The sequence below is a fragment of the Chrysemys picta genome, chromosome 1, assembly GCF_011386835.1.
Source record: "Chrysemys picta bellii isolate R12L10 chromosome 1, ASM1138683v2, whole genome shotgun sequence".
Taxonomy (NCBI): domain Eukaryota; kingdom Metazoa; phylum Chordata; order Testudines; family Emydidae; genus Chrysemys; species Chrysemys picta.
Genome location: NC_088791.1, coordinates 85594257 through 85620266, shown reverse-complemented (window position 1 = coordinate 85620266; position 26010 = coordinate 85594257). Strand labels below are relative to the sequence as shown.

At 41.4% G+C, this 26010-nt stretch overlaps 1 pseudogene; it reads right to left on the bottom strand.

Annotated features, from left to right (window-relative positions):
- LOC112058678 (dynein axonemal heavy chain 3-like) overlaps window positions 1–26010 on the bottom strand; it is a 112038-nt pseudogene that overhangs the window by 63416 nt on the left and 22612 nt on the right.

Here is a 26010-nt window from a genome sequence, read left to right as displayed (position 1 = left end):
CAGATTTCACAGTGGGAGACCAGATTTCATGGTCCATGATGTGTTTTTCATGACCGTGAATTTGGTAGAGCCCTATTCATAATAAAAGAGCTGAACTTACCATGCAAGGCTGAGGAAATATTTCTGTTTAAATTTATAATGTTTTTATATAGCGGCTGTCTCAGTAAATAAATTGGTTGTGTGGGTGGAACATAAGGTGAGGGTAATTTTCCTAAGTACAGAATATACTGTAGTTTATTTTTCATTTGTGTGTTTTGATTCTACTAATGCAGAACCTGCTTCTGTCCACTTGTCCTCAATCTCTGGAGCAGAGGAGATGATTTGGACTTTAGTTAATGACACAAAAACCAAAATTTATTTTCACAGAAAGGCATTAAGGTCTAAGCATTTTCCTAGTAACATTTCATACAATGAAAAATTTCACTTGCCCTAGTTTCGAAAATACATCTAGGAGTCCTCCAAAAATTCAAAGGATTCCCACCCAAAATGCAAAGATGCTCTAGGCCAATGATAGATTGGTGATCTCGTGTTGCATTTGATTAGTCAGAGCAACAAAACTGGTGCCTGAGACCTCGATTACCTCTCCTCTGTACTATACATTTTCAAAACTATTGATAGCAAAACAGATTGAAATATAATGCTAACTCAGAACTGTTTATGTATTTGTGCTGTTATAATTTTGTATTGATTTTATGTAAAGTTTTAACAAAACACAGATTGCACAGCTTAAAGATGACTTTGGGGAGTTCCTAATAAATTGCATTTCAAATCCTTAATGGAGCATTAGAAATTATTGGACATGATGTGATTAAAATCCATTTAGAAATAACAAAAAGAGAGGTTGAGTACAATATTACAATTTGATATCTCTAACAAAATAGGCACAGAAAATATTTATCATATATCTCACAGATAATTAGGAAAGACTTTTCCACTATCTTACCAGTTCCCAAACAATTCATGTTATGTCATGTGTAATGTATTGTAATTTTATATATTGTTTTCTTACCTAAAATCTGCTATGATTCCATAAGCATTCATAAAGGTATGAAGGTTTAATGCATATAGAAGACTGCACCACAAACATACACCAATTTTCAATAGAATCCAAGTGAAAGTGACCAGGTGTGCAGCAGCTAAAAGAAAAACAAATATTACATACACATTTCATCAAACTGGGCACAGATTCCCCCATTAAGACATAATGATCTAAAACTCTTGCGTGGGGCAGATACTTGTTTTATGGTAGCTGTACACCACCATCAGTGATGATTCAACCTGGTGATATTCTGAACAAAAAGAGCTCTCAACCATGCTTTTGGCAGTTTCCATCACTTCACATTTACTCAACAGATGTTCTAGGCCACACAGAATGACACCCTTGAAACCTTATTATATAGATGGTGTTATGGTTTCAGCTCCAATTCTCATTCCCTATCACAACCTCTTCTCCATTCTCATCCTGTTTGCAGGACTAACTTTCATTGCTCCTTTCTGTGCTACTTCCTACCCCACCTCTTCCACGTCTGTATTTGAATGATTTTCTCTCCATCTTCCTACTCTCCCTATGTACCTTACTATACTTTCCCCCCAACTTCTAATCTCCCATGCCCACTCCTTGTTCATCCAACCCCTATTTCTATATCTTTCTCTCTCTTTCTTTCTTATTACATCTTCAGTCTCTTCTCTCCTTTATCCCTTTCCACTATTTCTATTTGACTGTTACTACCACTCAACCCTCATTATATTCCCACTCCATCCACAGCAAGCTTTCCCCAGTCCCACAATAAATTCCACCTAACCCCCCTTGCCTTTTATCACTTTCTTGTCTGGGAAATTACTTGCCCTTTACTTGGCCCCTGTTGGAGTAACTGAGTTCCTGTCAAATCTAACCATCTATCTTGAGCATTTATAGTGCTCCAGTCATTACAGAATGTAGGCACTGCTACCTCCCCCTAAATCACCACTTATCATTAGACTCACTTCCTTAAAACTCATTCAATGAATGAAATATTCTTACTGGTATACATATTGCTTTCTCAGTCTCTTCCACAGTGATAAATTAATATTTGTAGTGTGACACAAACGAAGAAACAAATAAGAAGTCCACACAGACCAACGAAAAGCTGGAAGACTTACTATCATAGTTATCTTCCACTGTACCAGACTGGACAGCATGAAATACTATTGGTAGATCCACTGGGCCAGACCCCCTGCCCACTTGCCACTGACTTCAGTGGGCATTGAATCAATTTCATTATGCCCATCATCAGGCAGAAAAGGAAAGCAGGTAACAATGTTAAGCAAAAATTCTTCAGATTTAAGAGAAATTTTATTTTTTAGGCACATTTTGAGTGTGGTACTAAGCTGGTGCATGGTGACTCACTATAGTTGTGGGACTATCCCTCGGAAATACAAACTTCCATACAGCTATCAGTCTCTAGAAAGAAATAAAGCATACACTACAAGCAGAGAGTTTTCTCTCCTGTATGTTCTACCCTAAATCTGCCTATTCCCATGTGATACAGAACACTTCCTAGGTAGGTCTAAAACAAGGCAGAGATTGATTGGGGAAAGAACTGCTATATAACTTTGACATTATCTTCCTTTCCATTACCCGAACCACAAAGTTACAACAGCATTCAAGTGACAAACCAATTTAAAAACAATTTGACTCCCAAGACCATCAGAAAAGGGAAAGACTAAGTTGAGGCAGGTATTCCAATGCAATTACCATCATTAACCCTTTGGCACAGCAGCAAATCAGGAGTTTCCACTGCTAAGAGTTTCTTTAAAATGTCTGGTATTGGCAAATTGATTTCCAGCAGTGAGGAGTTAACACTGTGGCAATCTCTTCCTTACAGATTTTTAACGGGCTCCAGGTGGTAAGATCTATTTATACACCATATGTTAGTACTCGGATCTCAGTTTGTAAGATATAGCATTCAACTTCTTGAATGAATATACTGAACAGAGTATCATGGCAACTGCAACTGTAATAATATGATGAAACATTAAAATTAGTGTTAATATAATAATCTGCTGTGTTTTCTTCCATATGACAAATTATTTTAACAATTAAGCTAAATCCCATCTGCTTCTTCAGAAGGAAAACACAATAAAACAGAAAGTTCACAGTCATGAACCATTATCTCCAGAAATCACATTATACAGGTTCAGTATTGATGGAGTCAATTCAACAAACGCTATAGGAGGAGAACACGTATATGTCAGGTCAAATCAATGCGAGAACTGCAAACATAGTTACATGTGGGACAGACAAGACTGTCCAGGACCATTACAGACTCTTGTATCCTTGCTTTGCACTGTTCACATTTTTCATCTAAGATGTTAATTAATGTGCCTTGCTTCAAAGTGGTTAACAGTGACATGAAAAGTCTGCTGCCACCTTGCTGTGTTTTGGGCTGTTGCTTCCCAGTTGCTGGGGTCTACCTGACTTTCTTTCAAGTTTGACTTCAGTGTGTCTTTATATTATTTTTACTGGTCACCATGAGACTAGGTCCCTTGCTTCAGCTGACCATAAAATATGGCCTTGGGTATTCTCGAGTTGGCTGTATGAACAAGACGCCCAGACCAATACAGCTGGGTTTTTGTGAGCATGCTTTGAATGCCAGACATCTGACAACGATTAAGCATTTCGATATTTGGAATCTTGTCCCCGCATTTGACCCTGCAAACAGTCAAACAGCACATATGGAACTAATCGGGTTCAGTATTGACCATACCAATGGTCATCTATATGATGTCTGTTGGATTAAAAAACATTTTCTCTCTCATGCTAACATTGATGTTGAGAGAAGAACCTTGCTTTCTAATTTCTATCTCACCAAAGGATCTTAAGAGCTGGTGGATAATTCAAACCATAAAGACACTTTGACAACATTCAGAGTTGCACAACAAGATCGTTCATCCTGAAGATGCAAAAAGGCCACAGCAGAATTGAAAACAGCAAAAAGTACAGATTTAAATATTTCCTGAACTGAAGATACTGTTGGTTCAGGATACTACTCATTCTGTAGCAATGACAAGATAAATAGTATAGTCCACCCATCTGTGACGGTGTACCCCATAAGGCTTTATGGGGAGGGGATGCTTATAAATGTATGTATGACATAACTGGAATATGTTTTGTGCTGCCTGTGCCCTGTAATATATCTCCGTAAAGGTTATGGTCTACTATATCTATTCATTCTATTTGTACATATATATCATTTTCTACTTGAGGTTAAGAATATGGGCTGTATGCTTGCTTGGTTTCTAAGTAAGCTTTGGGAGGCATTTGGTCAGCTTCTTTAGGAAGGAAGGAATTTATTTGTAAAATTGCCTTAAAAACAATTATTTTCCTTCCCCCCAGATGATACGTGGATCACAAAGATCTGACCTGCACTGTCTGTTTCTGTTCTTATGTGAGATTTTCTGGCTGTTTTGTACCCAGGTGAATCTGAACTAACAGTGACCATACTAAAACCCAGGGGTGGCTCCAGGCACCAGCGCAGCAAGTGCATGCCTGGGGCGGCAAGCCGCAGGGGGCGGCCTGCCAGTCGCCGTGAGGGCAGCAGTCAGGCTGCCTTTGGCGGCATGCCTGCGGGAGGTCCGCCGGTCCCGCAGCTTCGGCAGCAATTCGGCAGCGGGGACACCGATGATGCGGCACCGGAGGACCTCCCGCAGGCATGCCGCCGAATCCATGTTACCAGCGGACCGCCCGCAGGCGCGCCACCAAAAGCCACCTGCCTGCCGTGCTTGGGGCGGCAAAAAACATAGAGCCACCCCTACTAAAACCACAGCTTTTATAGAGATCATTCCACACCCGCAACAAACAATAAAAATGATCATCATTGCATCAGAAAAATATGAAAAAACTAAGAAAAATGGCTAACTGCAAATTTATTTCCACATTTGCTGTGCCACAAAAAGCACGGGATGCGAACATTGGATTCATTTTGCAGGCAAGTGCCTGCTGGGATACGGGCAAGCAAAAATTAAACACTGAGCCTAATGTTCAAATATGGCCTCCTCAGTAAATCCTGCATATTCACACTAAAATCAACACTCAGATTTGCAAAACAGGAATCTGCATTGCTGATTTAATTCTCCAGCTGGGAGATCTGGCTGTTTTATTAAAGCCTCCTTCTGTGAAACTGAAACTCATTGTTAGCCCTCTAAAGTGCCCTGTTTGTCTGAATCTCCTTTTCTAAGGAGATAGGCTGTCCATCCTTTACTTCATTGCGTGCCTGCTGGATTCGAACACAGAAGCACCTCAGCAATTCCTCTTAATACAGTTATGAATCTTAATGCAACACATCTACATGGCATCGAGTCCTAGGTTTTGCATTTGGATCCGACTTACTGAAGTTGAAAAATAAAAGGGTAAAAAAGCTCATGTAGCCTGAAAGCTCTTGATTAGCTACACAAATAAGGAGGCTCGGGAGCAAAAAATATTCCTGCCAATGATAATTGAAGTTCACTGATTTGCCTCTGTATTCATGTCTCCCAAAGAACAGAATGTGGAAAAACATATTTATTTGCTCAAAATGCTCATTTTTAGCATTAACCATGCTTCCTCCAGGAGATCCACTAACACGATACAGATTGGGATGTGGAGCTGAGCCATAGTTTCTGATCAATGTTTTACTGCAAAATATTTTTGTACTTCTGATATCCATAGTGTGGATCTGCAAGGAGCATTTGCTCCTGAATATACCTACACAGGGCCAGTGTAAATCAGCATATATTTAGATTGGCACTCTGCAGAAGCTCCACAATTGCCATTGTTCATTGAAGAGCATAAAATGGTTTAAAAATGATTCTTCTCTCTCAGTCCCCTCTTTAAAATCCATTGCTTAGAAAAGGTCTTTTTTCCATAGCAGTCTCCCCTGACAAATGTTAATAAACTAAATGACTAAAAATCTTGACACCTTAGAAAATATCCTAACAAAATCATGGAACGACTAAGAGGTGCACTATCCTTCACCACTCAGTCACACTGCTATTGTTGCTTCACCTCCTGCCTTCCTTTGTCGCCATGTTGTCTGCCTAGGTTGTAAGCTCTTTGGATCAGGGATCTCATCTTCTGATCCGCCTGCAAAAACACCTTAGATATTGCTTTGCTATGCAAATCCATAATTAATATATAATAACCATTAATTCAGCAAATGCACATTCAGGCAAGTGGTAAAGCGGTGTTTATACTGCAGACAGGATCACCCATAAAAGATTGATTGTGGTCTGTTGTATTATTCACCACATGCGCCCATGGTATTTTTTAAATGATAAAGTAAAACAAAAATTAATTCAAAAAGAAATAATACCACTTATATGCCATTAAAATTGAGATATAAACCACCAGAAGCTCGGATATGCAAAGACACAGCTATCATTTGTACTGACACTGAGCAGTGTGACATAGTGTCAGACTTAACTTTGAATTTCCTGGCTTTGCTTGGTTTGTGTTCCAACCTTGAGACATCATTTAAATGTAGTTTGTTGTCTGCGACTATAACTATAACTCCTATATCATCAATAATAATAGGGTACTTCCCCCCTTCGGGGAAAACTCTCAAACAAATGGCTTGCGAATCAATAAACACCTTAGTCTGTTCTCTCTGACTTTATTTATTCATGAGATGCTTATCTCTTTGTAAAGTCCTTAGGAAAAATCCTTAATCCTACCATAATAAATTGACTGTTGATCAGTTTTAAATTAGATCTTATTAATTTTTTCCTTGCTGGAAATGTATCTCATATGGTATATTTTTGTACAGAATTAAATTTATTTTTGTCTTTCTTTTCTCTCCCTGGGACTAAACTCACCAGTTAAGAACAGGAGTTAACTTATGGCTACAAGCTCCCATACATAACTGTGCTTGTATTTGGATATCCTATAAGCTACACCACCACCTACATGTAAAAGCTTGAATGCTATAACATAAGCTCACTAATGCTTGGCTTTTCACTCATCAGTGACAGGCTGATCTGTTTTCCCCTTTGTTTTATTGCCGCTCGTTGGCAGCTGCTCTAAGCTGAGATCAGCTATATCATGGCTGAGCACAATCATATTTATAGGGTACAAAAGTACCTACAAACCCTTAAGTATAAAACCGAATCTGATCCTAAGGTCTTACTTACTGACTGTGGCAGGAAATGCTTGCTCAAGATCTAGGACCTCAAAAAATAATGTTTTCCTGTGGGCTCATTTGAATAATCTCACCACTCATTAAACACAGCTGCAAGGCAAGGAATGACAGAGTTCAAAAGGCAAACCAAGGGAATATATTAGTAATAGAATTATTGTCAGAGCCTTTAGGCATGTTTCCCCAATATCCCCATACACGTCAGCACCATTAATTACAATAAGAACAATTTTGTCATTTGCAAATGTTTAAAAAGACTATAAGAATATTCTACTCTGGTAGCACAAATATATATATTTAGAAACCCTGTCATTAGGATATTGTAACAGCCTGCACATTTTGGGAATCAGCCAAAAGGAGTTTTCATGATTGCTGAGTTTTAAAGCCCACATAATGTGTTATTTTCTGAAAACATTTGCTGATTCGATTTAAAGTATATTGTTTAATCCCAGAGAAGCTACAAACTGCATGAAAAACACTCTACTCAGAGATGTAAGTAAGGTCATATTTTGCTTGTGTTTTTACATATTATTATCATTAGGACGTGTGTTCATAATCTGTATCCAAATGGCAGCCACTGGCACATCAAAAATGCACCATTTTCTGCCTTTTGTCAAACTGGTGGCATGCTTTTGACACATATTTACTAACACACCTGTTAAAGCAAGATGATAGCTTGGGAATAGAACTGTTTCTCTCAATTCAATTTATACAATTTGAGAATGCCAAAATGCTTTCAGGCTACCAAAGTGTTGATACCTTTAGTGCAATTTTCATCACTCTCTTTGCTAAATAAAATAAACTATCCAATATGGCTCTGGAGATTGGAGTGTTGCCTTTTTTTCTCTCTACAAATCAAAAGGGTTTTCATTCTTTGATATTTATCAACTTGCAACCAGAGGGAAATGTCAAAAACACAAATCACCCCCCTCCTCCCCAAAAGGCACTTGGATTCTAAAAGTAGTGATTTTAATATATCCTATTTTTTGGGAGGGTGGGTGTGGGGAGAACTTTGGGGACACCTGTGGTAGTGGACATTTTCCCAATACACTATTGTAATCAGAAGTGGAAGTGGCTAGAAGGTATTTTCTACACAGTACTGCTACTGAGCTAAACAAATGCAGTATGGGGATTGCTTGTGAAAATACTGTAATTCTGAAGAAATTTACTTGGCTACAAACCACAAGAAATTTAATAGATGCTTCTTCTTTAGGGAGAATTAAATGCAGGTGAAGAAAGTTATATTATGAACACTTTAAATAAAAGGGACTGCTGAGGAAAGAAAACAAGCAGCATGTAGACATCCAGCCACTTCTAACTCACTTCTAAAACTTAGGCCTTGACTCTTCAAAGACTTACAGACCTGCTTAACTTTAAGCATGTGAGTAGTTCCACAGATTGCAATGAAAAGTGCTTAAAGTTAAGCATGTGCATAAATCATTTGCAAGATTGTAGTGTGGCGGGTGGGGCTGCTCTGTAACAGCCCCCTATGGGACCAGGCATGGTACTGTAGGTGTTTCCTGCCTTAGCCCATATGTTTTGGCTGCCTGCTTGGAGCAAGGTGGCCCGTGTTGTAAACCTGGCCCTGGGGTTCTCGTCTAGCACTATCCCAGTCTCACTCTGCTGTGCCACTGAGAAGAAGCAGGCAAGCCTTTTTAACTGGCCTGCTAGGTCTTGACTGGCCAGTATTTCCTCCAGGCCACTCTAGACCTCCAGAGGACTGTCTTATTGATAACCCAGTCTGAGTGGATTTTTCTTGAGCAAGGGGGTCAGGGTGCTGATGCATCCAGCAAGGGGCAGACACGACCTGACAGAGCCTGTCACATGTGCCTTACACCCATTCCTGTAATCTGATTCATGTGGGCACACCCTTTAGACAGCATGGAGCCCCACTGATTTTTACAGGCCTCTGCACCTTGCAGGATCAGAGCCTTAGTTGATAGAAAATGAGCTGGAAGTGGCTGTTAAGACAGACAGGTTTCTGGGGGAGAGGAGGAGGGTTCAAATAAAAACTTAAATAAATAGAAAAGTTAGACAAATAAATCGATAAGCAATGAATATGCTGAAAAGAGTAGAGGGAAAGTGTCTAAATTTTACCTTCTGATTTCTCTTATCTCTGCTACTATGAACTATTTTTTTTAAACAAAGATATTTGAAATTGATCAGCCATACTCCACTATCAATAATGCATAACACGGTATGCTTTAGTAGGCTGTTGGTGCACTTCTTGCGTAGGTGAAAACACCATGCTTCAGCGGTGCAGAGACTCTTAGAAATTACATAGACTTTAAGAGGTAAACCATTTAACAGGCAATAGTAACAGAAAATTTCAGGAGGTAAAAGAGAAATTTTGGCCTCTGTCAGAAATTCAGGCACACAATATTGACCTCTGATTTCCCTTGTAAAGCTATAATCAGATATAATGTGAGGAGATATAGCAAATATTACACTTCCCACTAACTGAAGGATTTATAATATACAATATGCAAAACAACTACCTGCTGGAATCCAAAAGCCACAGTGAATTGAAAGATGGGAGAACCTTTTCCCTTACTTGTAAACAAGGTTCACAGAGAGAAGCAGAAAGCACTTTAAATGCCAAACCACCTCATGCGAAACTTAGTGAAAATAGCTACTTTGACCCATCGCCGCACATTAGGCAATCAGAGAAACAGATGAAATATCATGTGACTTTCACCTAGTGACCAACCATCTCAAAATTATAAATACAATGCGAAATTTTTCCCTGTATATTTGCCAACACCCATGGAATGGCAAAATAAACAAACAAACAAATAAATAAATAGTGTGAAACACATTTACAGAAGAAGCTTGGCCTTGAAAAAGGATACTTAGGAGGACTTTTGATGTTTGACCTAAAGGTGTCATGCAGCTCTAGCGACACAGTTTACCAAGGCAATCTAAAAGTTTGCACATATTACCTCACACAAGGCCCAACAAAACCTACCGCTATCTCTGTTTTGCTGAGTAAACCTGTTTCAGGAAGGAAGAACTGTAAAGATGTCAAAAAATGGTAGAGATCTCAAATCTTAACAGTAATACCAAACATTTGGTTATCAAGGCACTAACAAGATGGAGTGCAATTGTGAGTCCAGCTGTGCTCCCGCACAAGGGAGCAAGGGGTTGCAAAAAATCCAGTTATCCCCCTGCATGGGCTGCTCACATCATGAGATCCTGCACGAGAGGTGAGCGGAGAAGATGGTGTCAGGTTGCTACTCCCACTCCCATGTAGGTGGGTGGGACGTGAGGAGACAGGGGCAGGGAGTGGGCAGAGCCTTAGCTCCATCCCTCTCTCCCGCACTAGCTGGGAAGGACATCTTCTCTCACAGAGCCAGGGGGAAGCAGGGACTCAGAGTCACAATTCAGTACTTACCTTGCTCTTGGGTAGTGCAGCAACGTTCTGCCCTTTTCTTAGGCTGGATTGCAAGGTACTGTTTCTGTGCACGGGGTTGTGCAAATGAGATTAAGGAGTGCATAATTGTGTTTAAACAAATATTTTGTTCTTTTCGAGTCTGATCTTGCAAACACTTAGGCCAAGGGTGGGAAAACTTTTTGGCCCAAGGGCCACATCTGGATATAGAAATTGTATGGCAGGCCATGAACGCTCACAAAATTGCGGTTGGGATGTGGGAGAGGGTGAGGACTCTGGCTGGGGGTGCAGGCTCCAGGGTGGGGTCAGAAATGAGGAATTCAGGGTGCAAGAGGGGGCTCCGGGCTGGGACTGAGGGGTTCGGAGGGTGGGAGGGGGATCAGGGCTGGGGCAGGGGGTTGGGGCTCAGATGGGGGGGTGAGGCTCCGGCTGGGGGTGCAGGCTCTGGGGTGGGGATGAGGGGCTTCAGAGGGCGGGAGGGGGATCAGAGCTAGGGCAGGGGGTTGGGGTGCAGGGGGATGCTCACAGGTGCAGTCTTCGGGTGGCCCTTATGTCAAGTGGCTCCCAGAAGCAGCGGCATGTCCCCTCTCCGTCTCCTATGCAGAGGTGCGGCCAGGCAGCTCTGCTGTGCGCTGCCCTGTCTGCAGGCACAGCCCCTGCAGCTCCCATTGGCCGCGGTTCCCGGTCAATGGGAGCTGCAGGGGCGGTGCTTGGGGCAGGAGGCAGTATGCAGAGTGGAGCCCCCTGGGTGCCTCTACACCTAGAAGCCAGAGAGGGGCCATCCCGCTGATTCTGGGAGCTGTGCGGAGTGGCCCCCGACCCTGCTTCCCAGCTGGAGTGCTGGAGTGGGGCAAGTCCCAGATCCCGCTTCCCAGCGGTAGCTCAAGGGCCAGATTAAAACGGCTGGTAGGCCAGATCTGACCCACGGACTGTAGTTTGCCCACCCCGATTTAGGTACTTGAGTAACTTTACTTGTGAATTAGTTTACTCAGATGTGTGCATTCACAGGATGAGGTATTTAGCTAACTACTGCACAACACCAACTGCTTTTAGCCTTTCGATATGTGAACAATTATCAGGCTACCAGTATGAGCAAGATGGAAAGAGCTTGCGCAATATTGTGTTTCACAGGGAATTAAAACCATTAAAAGCCAAGAGACTATCTCATTGCAGAATTTAATTAGACCATTATTCAATGGTTTGTATTTAGTTCAGTTATTTATATTTAATGTGGCTGCAAACAGCAAGCAAGAAGGTTGGCTCACCAGAGTAATGATTCATTATGTTAGTAACTAAACTCTTGAGACTTTGCAATCCTGACATCTCTGGTCAGGTCAGCTCCTGTTATTAAGTTTCTGGAGTCAAATTTGAACTATGTTAGCATTGTTCTTCCAGAGAGGAAAAGAAACTGCACCAGGAGGCATTCCAGTACCTTAGGAACAAATTTGTAGCTAGTGAATAACATGGAATGCTGCAGTGGTTCGGGTTGATTTCTGCCAATAGGTGTTTCTGATGTCAACACAAATTACTTCAGATGGATTGAGGAAGGTAAATAATTATTCTTTGGTAAGTCTGGAAGGACATGCTATAAACAGTATCTGTATAGATGAAGTGTTCTGCTGAAATTGAACTGCTACCATTATTCAGCACAGAGGATCAAAATCATCCCTAGCATTTTAAACAAAGCACATTCCACAGAGATGAAAAACAGCAAACACAGACTCTGTTGTTACAATTGACTGCTACCTGAAGGATGTACCCTACCTAGCTATGCTCAGCAGCACACAGGAGGAAAATACTTTGAGATTAAAACACACAATCAAACAATCAGATTTTTGAATAAAACAGAAATCAGATGCTACAGGCTTCAGAAGATCTTCCTCCACCATCTCTTATGTTCCATTAACCTGGCCTGCAGCCTTGAAGTTTATCAGGGCTGCAAGATACTCTTGAATGCCCTGATTCGTGATAAGGGTTATCTCTTTCCTAGATTGAAAAAACAGAGTCGTGCCAGCCTGGGGCATTTGCTGGTAACTTATGAACAGACACGGGGCAGGTGGGGAGGTCATTTTTTCGTTTTTGACTATTCTCTTTAACAGAATTTGCAAATATGTCAGTACTCATTGGGTTTGACCATTCCATTTAGTCAAAATGTATATGTTAGCAGTGAATTTTTTTAACAAGATTACTGGTGTGTATAACAAAGTTATAAGCTGATATAGACATAGCAGACTTTAGCAAACCTCTGGAAAGTTAAAGGGTGTATTGAGAGTTTTGAAATATTCAGTGATCATGAATTACATGTGGTATAAGGAACCTAAATAGAACAGAATAGTAAAGACAAATAAATCACTTTTTATCCAGAATGTTTTCAAAGTACTTTACTCCACTAATGGGCCAATAAATACATAAATAAACAAATAAAAACAATAAATAATAAATAACAGAAGCTATCCTACACATTGAAGTCCTTTGCATATAGGTATATAGGAATTGCGTATAGGCCTTGCATATGCAAATCATTTCACCCAGTTGCTTTAATGTAGTTGCCTGTGAGGTGAAACTCAGTAACTGTTTAATATTGCCAGCAACACTGGGCAACAGTTTAGGACAGCAAGTGAAAAATAACTTATTCAATAGAATCTATAGAATTTTAGTGGGGCAGAATGTAATCATCCAAACTGGAGTTTACCAAGACACTTAGTTACATCATCCTACTGTATACATGACTTTTTATCAATACATTAGAAGCAAGAGGAAGACCAAAGACAGGGTAGGCCCACTGCTTAGTGAAGAGGGAGAAACAGTAACAGGAAACTTGGAAATGGCAGAGATGCTTAATGACTTCTTTGTTTCGGTCTTCACCGAGAAGTCTGAAGCAATGCCTAACATAGTGAATGCTAATGGGAAGGGGGTAGGTTTAGCGGATAAAATAAAAAAAGAACAAGTTAAAAATCACTTAGAAAAGTTAGATGCCTGCAAGTCACCCGGGCCTGATGAAATGCATCCTAGAATACTCAAGGAGCTAATAGAGGAGGTATCTGAGCCTCTAGCTATTATCTTTGGAAAGTCATGGGAGACGGGAGAGATTCCAGAAGACTTGAAAAGGGCAAATATAGTGCCCATCTATAAAAAGGGAAATAAAAACAACCCAGGTAACTACAGACCAGTTAGTTTAACTTCTGTGCCAGGGAAGATAATGGAGCAAGTAATTAAGGAAATCATCTGCAAACACTTGGAAGGTGGTAAGGTGATAGGGAACAGCCAGCATGGATTTGTGAAGAACAAATCATGTCAAACCAATCTGATAGCTTTCTTTGATAGAATAACGAGCCTTGTGGATAAGGGTGAAGCGGTGGATGTGGTATACCTAGACTTTAGTAAGGCATTTGATACGGTCTCGCATGATATTCTTATCGATAAACTAGGCAAATACAAATTAGATGGGGCTACTATAAGGTGGGTGCATAACTGGCTGGATAACCGTACTCAGAGAGTTGTTATTAATGGTTCCCAATCCTGCTGGAAAGGCGTAACGAGTGGGGTTCCGCAGGGGTCTGTTTTGGGACCGGCTCTGTTCAATATCTTCATCAACGACTTAGATATTGGCATAGAAAGTACGCTTATTAAGTTTGCGGATGATACCAAACTGGGAGGGATTGCAACTACTTTGGAGGACAGGGTCATAATTCAAAATGATCTGGACAAATTGGAGAAATGGTCTGAGTTAAACAGGATGAAGTTTAACAAAGACAAATGCAAAGTGCTCCACTTAGGAAGGAAAAATCAATTTCACACATACAGAATGGGAAAAGACTGTCTAGGAAGGAGTACGGCAGAAAGGGATCTAGGGGTTATAGTGGACCACAAGCTAAATATGAGTCAACAGTGTGATGCTGTTGCAAAAAAAGCAAACATGATTCTGGGATGCGTTAACAGGTGTGTTGTGAGCAAGACACGAGAAGTCATTCTTCCGCTCTACTCTGCTCTGGTTAGGCCTCAGCTGGAGTATTGTGTCCAGTTCTGGGCGCCGCATTTTAAAAAAGATGTGGAGAAATTGGAAAGGGTCCAAAGAAGAGCAACAAGAATGATTAAAGGTCTTGAGAACATGACCTATGAAGGAAGGCTGAAAGAACTGGGTTTGTTTAGTTTGGAGAAGAGAAGACTGAGAGGGGACATGATAGCAGTTTTCAGGTATCTAAAAGGGTGTCATGAGGAGGAGGGAGAGAACTTGTTCACCTTAGCCTCTAAGGATAGAACCAGAAACAATGGGTTTAAACTGCAGCAAGGGAGGTCTAGGTTGGACATTAGGAAAAAGTTCCTAACTGTCAGGGTGGTTAAACACTGGAACAAATTGCCTAGGGAGGTTGTGGAATCTCCGTCTCTGGAGATATTTAAGAGTAGGTTAGATAAATGTCTATCAGGGATGGTCTAGACAGTATTTGGTCCTGCCATGCGGGCAGGGGACTGGACTCGATGACCTCTCGAGGTCCCTTCCAGTCCTATAATCTATGATTCTATGATTCTATGTGAAAAACAATTTTGGGATCTTTAATGACCACAAAAGGCCAGGATGTCCGATTTACATCTCCTTTGAAAGAGAGCTCAACGGCACACTGGAGAAGTATGGTCTTGTGGCTAAGGCACTGTTAGGGACTTGGGAGATCTAAGCTCAATTGCTGGCACAATCTTTCTTTAATCTTTCTGTGTCTCTATTTCCCTTCTGTAAAATGGTGATGATAATGCTTAATTTCTCCCATCCTTTGTCTGTCTTGGCAAGTTAGTCTGTAAGATCTTTGAGGCAGGGACTGTGACACTTCACCTGCAGAATCAAGCTTAGGGCCTCTGGGCAGTACTGTAACATATATAATAAATAACAATAATAACAGTGCCCCTAATACCATGCTATGGCAGTAGCTCAATAGTGACTCAGAGGATAAAGACATAAGTAGTGGATACCAAAAATATTAACCTGGAATTAAATAATGTATTTCAAAGGTGCTATTATAAAAGAACTAAATTCCATAAATATAAATCGTATTATCTTAACTACCTAAAATATTAAATATCATAGTACTTAAGAAATATTAAGTGCACCTATAGGGTGTTCAAAAGTTTATTTAATTAGCTATTGAATTATAGGAATTAAACCTAAATTCAGAAATGCAATTTAGTTGTTGCCCAAGAATGACAAATAGGACTTTAAGCTTGGTCAAGCTAAAACTAGCTAATCACATAGTGTAAGTGAGTTTTTGAAAAGAGGGATAAAATAATTGAAAGTTAATCATATTAAATGATTGTTCAGTAGATTAAAAAGAGAGTTTAAATAAGTGAGCTTTATTAGGAAACTGAAAAATACAAAAGAAAGGGAATTTGAAGGACCAAGGTGCTACTCTTCATAGAAATGCTTTATCAGTGGAAATGCAGACAACCAAATTGTTACATAAATCTGAATCAGTGCTTAAGCTGCTACCAACAGAGAAGAATAACTACCCCATTTACAATAATTAATATCATTAACATAAAGGAAATTGATTAAGTTAATTCTAGAGAGAATTAAAACTGTTTAAAAAGCTTTGAAGAAAGAGCCCCTGAAATGACAAGTGTCAGCTTAATAAAAAATCCTCTTTCTAGGGAAACATAACCACAAGGTCAAATAGCAATATTTGCTATATTAAATTAATGAATGAGTTAAACATGATTTATTTGTTACAATAGTAACAGGTGATAGAAATATTAGTGCTTATATGCATTTATATATTAGAGATCAGATTAAATATTTAAGTTATATGTTGGAAAATGTTAATTTGTACCATTTAATTTATAAGTTGGAAAAGGCCATGTGGTGTGGAAAATTTCAGATCCAACCAAAGTAAAGTGGGAGTGTTACAAAAACTAGGTAACAGCAAAGCTAGTTACTACCATATTTATGGTTAAAAATACACAGATTAAATACTCCAAAACACATACAAAGAACGTGAGATAAAGAATAATGTACAGTTGCACTCAAACAGAAATTATCCATTTCATCCTACTAGTAACGCTGAAAGATCTAGCAAAGATAAGCATCTATTACTTGTATCTCTCTTCTTTTCAGCTAATTCACCACCATATTCATTTGCTTCTATGTTGTGTCTCTGTCCCCTACCCTTTGTCATTTGTAAACCCCAATGGGCAGGAACTGACTCTTTTCTGTGTTTGTACAGAGTCCTGCAGAATGGGACCCCGACTGCAATTGGGGAGTTTGGGAACTACCATAATATACTTATTTTCTGCTATCACTAACCATCATACTTGGAGTTATTTCCTACACAATGAAAGAGTATCAGAATCTGACCCTTAATAGCCACCACAATCTTAGAATTAGTGTCTTAGCATTTTCACTTACCAAATGCCAGAGGGATGAATACAAAGTTCCTCACACATCAACAGTAATTTTGATTGTGTTATCAACTTTGTTTTCTTTTAAATTAAAAAGTAATCTTGGGTTTATTTTTTGCTTAAGCAGTTGCAATCAAAGGAATTTGTGAGAAAGCTTAGTATAGTCGGTTAATTTTAATTAACTATGTTATGTATATATAACCTGTTGTTCTCAGAGTTTCTTGCAGCTCCCTTGATTTTCTTCAGTTTCCCAGTCAGGTATTAAGTAATCTGGACCCTGCTGGGTTTTGCGATCTGACAAGATTACAACTTGATGTGTATCGTTATCTATTAAAAGTCACTTAAGGCAACTGCTGATACTTTTGTAAAATTATAAACTTGACAGCAGACTCTTTGTTCAAAAGAACCTAGTAATTTTGTTTCTTTTCCATTCCTGAAAACATCTTCTGTGACGTGAAAGAAATGTCAAGATAAAGATAACAATTCATGGGACATGATATCAAGTGTGGGTTCATTGTGCTATTTTATGCTTGTGAATGGATGAATGCTCCTCGTTTTCTGGCATTCATAGGTTAGATGAATTAGTAGATATATAAAAAGACTAATTCTCAGAAAGCTTGTGCACTATTTTAAGGTTTTCATCGATCAAAACACTTAAAGATTCCCCAGCAATCCCTTCTTCTTCCTCCTTCCCAAAAATTTGAATTAATCATGACAGGAATAGGTGGTCCTAAAGATTCCTTTTCTGGGTAGCATATTTTTTTTTCCAATTTGTCTCATATGATGAAAAATAATTAAAAGGTAGATGACTATTATTTTATTTAAAATAATTAATAAATCAACATGAAAATAAAGGCAGAGGCTGACAATCTGATGAAAGCAAAGCAAGTAAATTAAAAAATTAAGGCCTCCAATCTTAGGGCTCTGTCTTCACTGCAGAAAAAAAGGTATGCTCTTAACTTGGGCTAGGTAACCTGAGTTAGCTAATCTGGATTAAAATAGCAACGAAGACACAGCAATGCAGTTTTTAAACTCAGGTTAGCAGCTTGAGTTACAACCTACAGAGGATTCAGGGGTTGAACTCAAACTGCTAACTTAAATTGAAAGCAAATTTGCTGTTTCTTCACTGCTATTTTAACCTGAGTTTGCTAACTTGGGGTTAGCTAAACCAAGTTAAGAACACTTTTTTTAATGTATTTAGGAGCTCTGTTATTTGGCAAGCATATGTTCTGTTCTGAGACTTCTGCTGTACAATGGGAGACAAGAAGGTGAAGTTTTAGCCCCGTTCTGAATTCAATTGCTTTAAACTATGTAAGCCAAATTTTTACTTTTTTGGTAATACAAAATTGCTGATTCTGAATGAGACAGACAAATCAGAAATCTAGCAGAAGAATTGTTATTTCGAGCTATCTTTGTTTTCAACTATTATGACAGATATGTCAATTTCCTATAATTTCCTGGACAAACCTTACTGAATTAAGTTAAACATTATTGAATCAAGTGTAAGTAGTTTAGGAGTTCATTGTATTAAAAATGCAAATGTTTATGTATTACTGTGAGATTGTAAGTAACAGCTCCAAGGGAGAGCTCTGACTAATATAAACCCTGGGAAGTGTTATGAGCCTCAAAGCACTATTTGAAACAACGTGTACCTTTAAAGTTAAGTGGATTTCCTAGGGGGCAAGGGAATGCAAATTTCCCACCTCCAGACTCAGCCTTTTGAAGCTACCTTCTGAGGTAGGGACCTTTTATGTGCTGATCACCTGTTACATGGGGACAGATCAAAGACGTGACTCACAGATTCATGGGGGTGAGTCAAGTGGTTATGAACTTGTAACCACAGGAAAACCTCTTGATGGGATTTGAAGGGCTGTTCACTGGCCAGAGCCCTTTTGGGAGTTGGGGTGATTTGTGGTAAGCTTATTTGTATGCATGTAGGTTCTTTTATTGTTTTAAATATGTTTTCTCTGTAGTGCTTCACCTTAAGAATAAATGTGCTTGCTTAGAAAGAGCTGTGTGATAGCTTAATCGAAGCAATTACATTATTTATAGTGTCTGGGGAAGGTAGGTAAAGCAGGTGTGCTTAAGGGAGGGAGCTGTCAGCCTGGACATACCCTGGTCAGCAGGAAGAGAGATGCATGTCTCTGCCCAAAAGAGGCAATATGTGGGGAGCCAGAAGCCTGAGAGTGGATGCCCTTGCTGGACCACAGAGTGGGAATACAGGTGCAGTTGTGCATAGAGGAAGGTACAAATAGAGAGATACTGACAGTCACATATGCCCATTTTAGAATGTATCCACCAAAGATCCAGGCATTCACAAAGAACAGAACTCATATATAAGAATGACATAGGTAATAAAAGTTTAAAACACTCACACCAGAGAAAATCCATAGATGGGAAAGCATTTTACCAGGTTATTTTTTTTCTGAACAGTATCATGTGTTCTGCTAGTGCTTGAGTGTGTGAACAAATTAAGTTTACAGATTCTGTAAAGCAATTCGTTCTGTCTGAATATAATAGTAGTAATTTTTCATGTAAGTCAGCAAAATACAGTCCATAAAGGAAAAATACTGCCATTATTTTTAACTCTATTGTTTTTATTCAATCCAAGTCTGAACTGGGGCTAAATCATCTACTGTGTAAAAATTAAAATTTTTAATTGTATGCTATTCCAAAAGAAAGAGTAGCAGGGATAGAGGAGCCTAATGTCTCAGCAGTAAAATAATCTAGGGAGTATATTTCAGCAAAAATGATTACTGATATCTATAACTGAATTGTAATAACTCAATAGTGGTTTATAAATTTTTGAATCACTCTGCATTTTTTATTTGACAGCTAGCCAAGTTTCAGTTTTTAGCTATCCTCTGTGTATTAATAATACATTACAATAAATTCCTTCATAAAAGTGGATACTCTTTTCTCACAGAATACTTCATTTTTGCCAGTAAAATATTGTTTCAGGTTTATAATCAGTTCCTATTTGGTTTGATCATGCTTAGCACGAAACCAAGATATTTACTGTCATACAGCCGCCAATATTTATCTCATAGAATGAGTTGCTCTACTTTAACTAATTCAGTTATTAATTAACTGGTCCACCCTATAGCTTGTAACATTTGACTGACTGAAGGCCCAATTCTGCAAAAACTTTTGCATGTGAGTAAGTGTACTCACATGAGGATTCCCTCTCATTGACTTTCAAAGGACCACTTACCCCTAAGTAATTGTACTCATGTGCATAGGTCTTAGAGGAATCAGGCCCTACATTTTCAACCAGTAAACATTTGAATAATCCTTAGTTTGCATATTCTAACAATAGTTGGTCAATAAATAAATAATTTTCCATTTGACCAAGTCAACAGAATTTGGACCAAAAAAATCAAGCAGATTTAATGTTGACTTGGTCAAATGGAAAAAGATTTTTTACCTATGTAGTTACATAACTATACCACTGACCTATAGCATAATTATAAATAAGTAGTAGCAAGAAAATTAATTGATTGGGAAATATTTGATGTAAAAATAGTTTAGCTTAACTCAGTTTCCTATGTGCTTCTTTCTTACGATCTTCTATTTGTTGGTACAGTGCCTAGAACCACACTCTCAGGGTATGTCTACACTATGAGAGTAGTTCAATTGTACTTAAATCGAATATGTGGAATCGATATTACAAAGTCGAACATGTGTATCCACACTAAGGACAGTAATTCGACTTTGTGAGTCCACACTAACGGGGCAAGCGTCGACATTGGAAGCGGTGCACTGTGGGCAGCTGTCCCACAGTTCCCGCAGTCCCCGCTGCCCATTGGAATTCTGGGTCGAACCCCCAATGTCTGCTGGGGAAAAAAATGTGTTGAGGGTGGTTTTGGGTAACTGTCGTCATCCAACCGTCACTCCCGCCCTCCCTCCCTGAAAGCGCCGGCGGGCAATCAGTTCACGCACTTTTCTGGTGAGTGACAGTGCGGACACCACAACACTGCGAGCATGGAGCCTGCTGCAACCATCGCTGCAGTTATGGCCGTTGTCAACACCTCGCATCTTATCATCCACCTTTTCCAGAGGCAGATGCTGAGAAATCGGGCAAGGAGGCTACGGCAGCGCGGTGAAGACATTAAGTCTGAGAGTGGCACAGACCTGTCACAAAGCACGGGACCCCGCTCCGTGAACATCATGGTGGCAATGGATCATGTTGATGCTGTGGAATGGTGATTCTGGGCCCGGGAAACAAGCACGGAATGGTGGGACCGCATAGCGATGCAAGTCTGGGATGAATCACAGTGGCTGCGAAACTTTTGTATGCGGAAGGGAACTTTCCTGGAACTTTGTGAGTTGCTGTCCCCTGCCCTGAAGCACAAGGACACTCGGATGCGAGCAGCCCTGACTGTCTAGAAGCGAGTGGCCATAGCCCTCTGGAAGCTTGCAAAGCCAGACAGCTACCGGTCAGTCGCGAATCACTTTGGAGTGGGCAAATCTACCGTGGGGGTTGCTGTGATGCAAGTAGCCAATGCAATCATTGAGTTACTGCTGTCAAAGGTAGTGACCCTTGGAAACGTCCAGGTCATCATAGATGGCTTCACCGGGATGGGATTCCCAAACTGCGGTGGAGCTATAGATGGAACTCACATTCCTATCCTGGGACTGGACCACCAGGCCAGCCAGTACATTAACCGAAAGGGCTACTTTTCAATGGTGCTGCAAGCACTGGTGGACCATAGGGGACGTTTTACAAACATCAACGTAGGATGGCCGGGCAAGGTTCATGACACTCGTGTTTTCAGGAACTCTGGTCTGTTTAGATGGTTGCAGGAAGGTATTTACTTCCCGGACCAGAAAATAACTGTTGGGGATGTGGAGATGCCTATAGTGATCCTCGGGGACCCAGTCTACCCACTAATGCCCTGGCTCATGAAGGCGCCAGGCACCCTGGACACTGAAAAAGAACTCTTCAACTACCTTCTGAACAAGTGCAGAATGGTGGTGGAGTGTGCTTTTGGACGTCTCAAGGGGAGATGGAGAAGCTTACTGACTTGCTCTGATCTCAGCGAAACCAATATCCCCACTGTTATTGCAGCTTGCTGTGTGCTCCACAGTCTCTGTGAGAGCAAGGGGGAGACCTTTATGGCGGGGTGGGAGGTTGAGGCGAATAGCCTGGCTGCTGATTATGCCCAGCCAGACAGCCGTGCGATTAGAAGAGCCCAGCGGGACGCGCTGTGCATCCGGGAGGCTTTGAAAGCTAGGTTCCAGAGTGAGCAGGGTAACCTGTGACTATTAAGTTTGTTTAAAGAGAAGCTGAACATGCCCCCGTTTCTTTACCCACTTACTGTTGACTATCCTCTCCAGCTACATACCCTGTTCACCCCGTCCCCCCCCCAACACACGTTTAAAAATAAAATAAATGGAACGTAGTTAATGAACACCATTTTCTTTATTACGGATTTCGCGGTAAAGTGTTGAAACTGGGACGCAGACTGTGGTGGGGAGCAGGCGTAGTGATGGAAAGAACGCTTCTAAACTCGAGGAATGACAGGCTCCTGCTCCTAGAGTGGTCCGCGGTGGTGGACTGGTTGTTTCAACGGAGCCTGCCACTCCTCCTTTTCGGGACTCTTTATGTGGGGGCTATGTGACTTTGTGGCGGGGGAGGACGGTTACAGATCCCCTGCTGAGTGGCTCTGTGATCCAGGATAAGGACCTCTGCATAAGATCTCTATCCGCCCTCCCCCGCCACAAAGTCACATGCCCCCCCCCCAGAACATGAAAACCACCTCCCAGATTGACCAGGGTGCCTAGTGACTGCAATGTGTGTGTGACCTTCTGCTGAACCTGCCCCCGTGTCTGTACCCTGGTAAAGGTGATTGTCCTCTCCAATTACCAACCCCCTTCTCCCCCTTCAAACACACTCTCCCCTAAAAGAACATGATGGAAACAGTAATTAACAGAAACATATCTTTTATTAGCAACTACACAGTTAGGCGATGAAACTGGGACGGGGGCTTGGGTGAGGCGGGAAGGAAAGGACTTTTCAAATTTTTGGGAATGAGAGCTTTCTGGTACTTGAGCAGTCTGTAGGGGTGGAGTGACAGTTTTCACGGCCCCTGCCGCCCCTCCTTCTTGGAACTTTGGGTGAGGGGGGTATGGGAGTTTGTGGCGGGGGAAGGCAGTTAGAGATAGACTGCAGCGGGGCTCTGTCCTGCTGCCTCTGGTCCTGCAGAACATCCACAAGGCACCGGAGCGTGTCCATTTGCTCCCTCATTAGTCCAAGCAGTGTTTGAGTCGCCTGCTTGTCTTCCTGCCGCCACCTCTCCTCCCGTTCACTGTGTGCTCAATGGTATTGCGACATGTTCTCCCTCCACTGGGTCTGCTGGGCCGCATCGGCTTGGGAGCAGCCCATAAGTTCTGAGAACATGTCATCCCGTGTCCTTTTCTTTCTCCGCCTAATCTGCGCCAGCCTCTGCGAGGGGGATGCCAGGGTAGGTCAGGAGACAGTCGCAGCTGTGGGATGGGAAAAAGGGAGTGAATTCCTCACAAAGATAATTTTTTGTGAACAATGAACATAGTCTTTCTCTGTGAACAAGACCATGCACAGCACCTATCACATGCGCACTCAGGACAAGGTCGAATTTTTGGCCTTCGCATTCAGTGCCTGGGGTCTTGCAGTGGAGATCAGACAAGCAAGGCAGGACAGCAGAATTCGGGTAGCAGACTGACATGGTAAGCTGTAGACTTTTGGCTGCTTAAAACTTAAATTAGAGCAGTGCCCTGCTTTCACGTTCAAAGCAATGCTCCTATTGTTGGCCAGTTCTTGCTGCCGGCAATCCGGCAAGCATGAACTCTGCCCCGTCCCACCCCCTTGCGGCTGTCCCCGGGAAAGATCCCTGTATGCTGCCCCTCTCCCGCCTCCACCGCGTGGCTGTAAACTGCTGGTGACAGTTCTGTAAAGGAACAGGCAAGCAGTCCCAATAGTAACATTCCCCTAATTCTAAGCAGGTCACCATGAGTGACATCACTCTGTTCAGAATTTCTGAGACCGAGAAAGAACGCATGCTGCGTGAAAGCCAGCAAAAACCAGGGCCGTATGCCACCATGCTCTGCAAGGCAATGATCCCAGAGTACTTGATGATAGCCTGGCGAGGAAAAGTTTCCTACCATGGAGGACACAATAAGGCCATTCTCCCCAGGAACCTCATGCAAAGGCTTTCCAATTAGCTCCAGGAGAGCTTCGTGGAGATGTCCCATGAGGATTTCAGCTCTATCCCCGGACATATAGACCTTTTCCAGTAGCTGCACTGGCAAGGACTAAAAAGTAGAGCGCCTAGGGCAAACTAATCATGATAAACCGGACATTGTTAGATTCTTTTGCACTAGTTGCACTGCCAAGGACTAAAACGTTAAGTGCCTAGGACAAACAAATCATGAAAAACCCATTGTTAATATTCCTGTTCTGTCCAAAATAAATGTTTACATGTTTAAAACACTTACCGACTGATCCTTCCCCTGATTCAGGGTCTGGGTTAACTCCTGGGGACGGTTGGTAGGGGATCTCTGTGAGGGTGATGAAGAGATCCTGGCTGTCTGGGAAATCAGCATTGTAAGTGCTGTCGACTGCCTTGTCCTCCTCCTCACCTTCCTCATCTTCCCCGTCCACTAACATCTCCGAGGAAGCGGCCGTCGACAATATCCCATCCTCAGAGTCCACGGTCAGTGGTGGCGGCCGCACGTAGAATGGAATGCAGTGCCTCGTAGAAACGGCATGTCTGGGGCTGGGATCCGGAGCATCCGTTTGACTCTTTGGTCTTCTGGTACGCTTGTCTCAGCTCCTTGATTTTCATGCGGCACTGCGTTGCATCCCGGCTGTATCCTGTCTCTGTCATGGCTTTTGTGATCTTCTCGTAGATCTTTGCATTCCATCTTTTCGATCGCAGCTCCAAAAGCACGGACTCATCGCCCCACACAGTGATCAGATCCAAGACTTCCCGATCAGTTCATGCTGGGGCCCTCTTTCTATTCTGAGATTGCATGGTCAGCTCTACTGGAGAACTCTGCATCGTTGCCAGTGCTGCTGAGCTCTATGTCGAACTAAATAGCTTCGTTGTGTGGACGGGTGCATGGTTAATTCAATTTAACGCTGCTAAATTCGACATAACCTCCTAGTGTAGACCAGGCCTCGGGGTGTGTCTTTCTGACCCAGGAGTTTTCATCTTGAGAGGATGGAAGCCTCTAGACTTCAGGTCCTCTCTTGTTGACTAAAGAGGTGACAGTACTAATTGCTGAAGACTCCAAGAATAATACTGAATGATCCCGATGTTGTCAAGAGACTGAGAACCTCATCACTCACATGCAGAAGATTAAGAATTTCTGCTGGAGCCTCCTGATGGTGATTTCTAGTTTCCAAGTCCTCTTGGAAAAGGGGGAAGCTAGCCCTCCAGCTGAGTCTGTAACTGCTCCTGGATTGAATGGGAATGAGAGAAGTTTTTCAGGCCAAGAGATTTTAACCATAGAAAGCAAGAAACAACTTGGGGATCATTTGCTGGATCTGGACTAGATGCGCCAGTTGTCTAGGTAGGAATTAAGTATGTACTAAAGGGGGTTTGTTTCCAGAAGTTAATTTTCTAATGGGAAAATAAGCCATGTCATTTAGAGCTCTATTTCCTTTGAAAATTTCTTTATGGAAAAGATCACAGAGTAGGTTTCTACACCTGGCTGGCCTATTCTGGCTAAATTTTAACTAGCTGTGAAAACTCATTTGGCTCATTCCCATGAAGAGCCAAAGAGGGGACCGGAGGTGGAAGTTCATTAAATTCACCACTCCTGTGCAAAACTCCAAGTAATTATACAGAGCCAACAAGATGTCCCTAAGTGCTGCAGATATATTGTTCTTATTTTTCAAAATTAATCTAGCTGGACTCGCAATGATACATCCTCTCAATCATAGCTGCAGAAGCTTTGGACAGAATGTAGTTTTGATGTCTCCAATTTGGAATAATTTCCTCAGCAAACAAAGCTGATATAAATAAATGGTCTCTTGCCTGCCTATGTTCATGTCCATCTGTTTGGAAGGCACAATGCCCATTCAAAAGTTGCCCAGAACCT